Raw genomic sequence first — 3,732 nt, 5'->3', positions numbered from 1 at the left:
GCGGTCAGTGGGGGTGGTCAGTGGGTGTAAGCAGTGCAGAGTGGTCATTGGGTGTGGTCAGTGGGTGTGGGCTGTGGATGTGGTAAGTGGGAAAATTTGGTGGAGTGTGGTCTTTGGGGGTACAGGCATTGGTGTCTTGGCAATGAAGGTGTTCACTGGGTATGATCGGTGGTTCTGGTCAGTGGGGTGTGGTCAGTGGATGTGTACTTTTGGGGTGATCATTGGGAAGGTCCTTGGCCAAGGCAAAAGGAGGCTCCCTGTGTGCCCTGCTCCCCTCTCCCTGAGCTCCTGAGAGCTCTGCAGCCCCTGCTGCCATCCCATCTGCCCAGGCCAGCACAACAGCCCCAGCCTTGGGGCCCTGCAGAGCTGCTCCTGCTCCAGGCATAGGGCCCATCCCAGAGCTGGGGCAGCCACAAAGCTGTGCCCATTTCTGTTCATTCCTGCTCTGATGAGGATGGATCCACAGCCTCTTGGAGGTTGCTGATGAATTTTACTACTCCAGAGGCCTCTTCTTTCTTGAGCTCTTCCATTCAGGAATTCAATGGCAAAGGCTCATAAACATTTGTTCCAAACACCAAAACAAAAACAGTCCCTGGGAAGAGTTTACCTTTTCAATTCATCTATGATTACTTAAAAAGATTTCACAAGTGTATTCCAAGTCAATATACTATCTTGAAAATAATGCAGAGAAATGTATTTTGTTTTGTTGTCTTTCCCTGTTTCTAGATTGATATCAGCAATGCCCAAGCGATATTGACCTCCAGAACCTTCTAATTCAGTCTGAATAGATATGAAAATCAAGACCCATCATGGCTGACAATCAATCATGTATTGTCAATTGTCCTTCCCCCCTTCATTTCCCTCATTCAGCATTTGGGACCCCTATGGATCAGGAATGGTGTCGCCAGCAGGACCAGGGCAGTGATTCTTCCCCTGTGCTCGGCAATGTTTGGGCAGCACCTCGAGTGCTTTGCCCAGTTCTGGGCCCCCAATTTAAGAAGGACATGGAGGGGCTGGAGGGTGTCCAGAGAAGGGCAACAAGGCTGTTGAGGGGTGTGAAAACTCGTGTGCTGTGAGGAGCAATGAGGGAGGGGGATGTTTATCCTGGAGAAGAGGAGGCTCAGGGGAGATTTCATCACTCTCTACAACTCCTGACAGGAGGGTGCAGCCAGGTGGGGGTAGGGCTCTTTTCCCAAGGAACTGTGACAGGACAAGAGGACACAGCCTTAAGCTGCACAAGGAAATATTTAGGCTTCACATTAGGAAATATTCTTCACAAAAAGTGTGATTTGGCATTGGAATTGGCTGCCCAGGGAGGTGGGTGAGTGGATATGAAAAGACTGGATGTGGTACTGTGTGCCATGGTCTGGGTGACAAGGTGGTGTTGAGTCACAGGTTGAATTTGATGCTCTCAAAGATCTATTCCAGCCTGGGTGATTCTGTGATGATTGTGACACTGCAGGGCCCTGGAGAAGCAAGGGCCATTGTGACACTGCAGGGCCTCGTGGAAAAGAAAGGACCAGAGTGACACTGTGTACAACGTGGCACCACAGAGCCAAGGGGCCACTGTGACACTGTGGGGACACATGGAAGCAAGGAGTCCATGGTGACAGTCTGGGTTCTTGTGGAACCACAGAGGCCACAGTGACACTGCAGGGCCTTGTGTAACCAAGGGGCCATTGTGCCACTGTGGAACCAAGGAGAGCCTTGTGAGAGCCTGGGGCCCAATAGAATCAAGGGGCCATTGTTCCACTGCAAGGACTCTTGGAACTAAGGGAACAATTGTGACACTGTGGTGCCCCATGGAACCAAGGTTCCCTCGTGACACTGCAGGATCTTGTGTAACCAGGGCTCCATTGTGACACTGCAGCACCAAGGAATTCATGGTGGCACTCGGAGCCCTCATGGAACCAAGAGGCCACAGTGACCCTGCAGGGCCTTGTGGGACCGTACAGAGCATTGTGACAGAGCAGGACCTCTCGTGAATGATGGGACCACTGTGATATTGGAGGGAAAATGGAACCAAGGGGCCAGTGTTGCTCCTCAGGGACTCCTGCAATGAAGGAAAATGTTTGAAACCATGGTGGCCCTTTGCGACCAAGACACCATTGTGACACTGTGGAACCAAGGAGAGCATTGCTGCACTGTGAGACTTCATGGAACCAGGGATGCAGTGTGGCACTGCAGGGCCCAAGGATCCAAGGGATTTTGTGACATCACAGGGTCCCATGGAACCAGAGGGACATTGTGACACCTCATGGAATTGTAAGGCCTCATAGAATCATGGAGACCATTATGACACTCCAGGGCCATATAGAACTGTGATGACACCAAGCTGGGTGTGAGTGTGGATCAACTGGAGGGACCTGAACAGGCTGGATCACACTGCGGATCACAGGGTAGGTGAAGACAAACTAAAGGATAAATGAAACAAACAATGACATTTCTTCATTGAAAATATTAAATAATAAAGCAAAGGGGGGAAAATCCACAATCAAATGAACAAGAAGTATCAAAGATGACTTTTATTACAAGTGATTTGCAGAAATTGGCCAGCAGTTTAATGTTTCTGAAATCTTTCATTCATCAGTCTCCACAGTGCTGCCTTGAGCTCCTGGTTCCTCAGGCTGTAGATGAGGGGGTTCAGGGCTGGAGGCACCACTGAGTATAGAACTGACAGGGACAGATCCAGGGATGGAGATGACATGGAGGGGGGCTTCAGGTAGGCAAAGAATGTCGTGCTGAGGAACAGGGAGACCACAGCCAGGTGAGGAAGGCAGGTGGAAAAGGCTTTGTGCCGTCCCTGCTCAGAGGGGATCCTCAGCACAGCCGTGAAGATCTGCACATAGGAGAAAACAATGAACACAAAACAGCCAAATCCTAAACAGGCACTAACAGCAAGAAGCCCAAGTTCCCTGAGGTAGGAGTGCGAGCAGGAGAGCTTGAGGATCTGTGGAATTTCACAGAAGAACTGTCCCAGGGCATTGCCATGGCACAGGGGCAGGGAAAATGTATTGGCCGTGTGCAGCAGAGCATTGAGAAAGCCACTGGCCCAGGCAGCTGCTGCCATGTGGGCACAAGCTCTGCTGCCCAGGAGGGTCCCATAGTGCAGGGGTTTGCAGATGGACACATAGCGGTCATAGCACATGATGGTCAGGAGGGAAAATTCTGAAGACATGAAGAAATAAAAAGAAACACCTGTGCTGCACATCCTGAGTAGGATATGTTCCTTGTGTCCCAGAGGGAATTGTGCATGGCTTTGGGCACAGTGGTGCAGATGCAGCCCAGGTCAGTGAGGGCCAGGTTGAGCAGGAAGAAGAACATGGGGGTGTGCAGGTGGTGGCCGCAGGCTACGGCGCTGATGATGAGGCCGTTGCCCAGGAGGGCAGCCAGGGAGATGCCCAGGAAGAGGCAGAAGTGCAGGAGCTGCAGCTGCCGTGTGTCTGCCAATGGCAGCAGAAGGAAGTGGCCGATGGAGCTGCTGTAGGACATTTGCTTTGTCTTGGCATGGGGATCTGTAAAAAAAGGAATCATGGAATAGTTCTGTTTGGAGAGACTTTAAATATCCTAGTACAGCTTGATGGCACTTTCCCTGCACTGCCTGCCCAGGGTTCTGCTGCCTGGAGCTGTCCCTGCCAGCAGCTGCTTCCCTGTGCCCAGGGCTGAGCCCTGCCAGTGCTGCCCTGCAGACCCCTCCTAGCCCAGGGCATTGCCCAGGGCCATCTCTGCCTC

The 3,732-nt window shown here is 51.7% G+C and overlaps 1 pseudogene; it reads right to left on the bottom strand.

The window, feature by feature from the left end:
• Window positions 1–2,438: 2,438 nt before the first annotated feature.
• Window positions 2,439–3,420, bottom strand: LOC130266665 (olfactory receptor 14A16-like; annotated as a pseudogene).
• Between the last annotated feature and the right edge of the window lie 312 nt (window positions 3,421–3,732).

This window comes from Oenanthe melanoleuca, unplaced genomic scaffold (assembly GCF_029582105.1).
Source record: "Oenanthe melanoleuca isolate GR-GAL-2019-014 unplaced genomic scaffold, OMel1.0 S135, whole genome shotgun sequence".
Lineage (NCBI taxonomy): Eukaryota > Metazoa > Chordata > Aves > Passeriformes > Muscicapidae > Oenanthe > Oenanthe melanoleuca.
The sequence above is the reverse complement of the archived record's forward strand: the minus strand, read 5'-3'. Positions and strand labels throughout refer to the sequence as shown.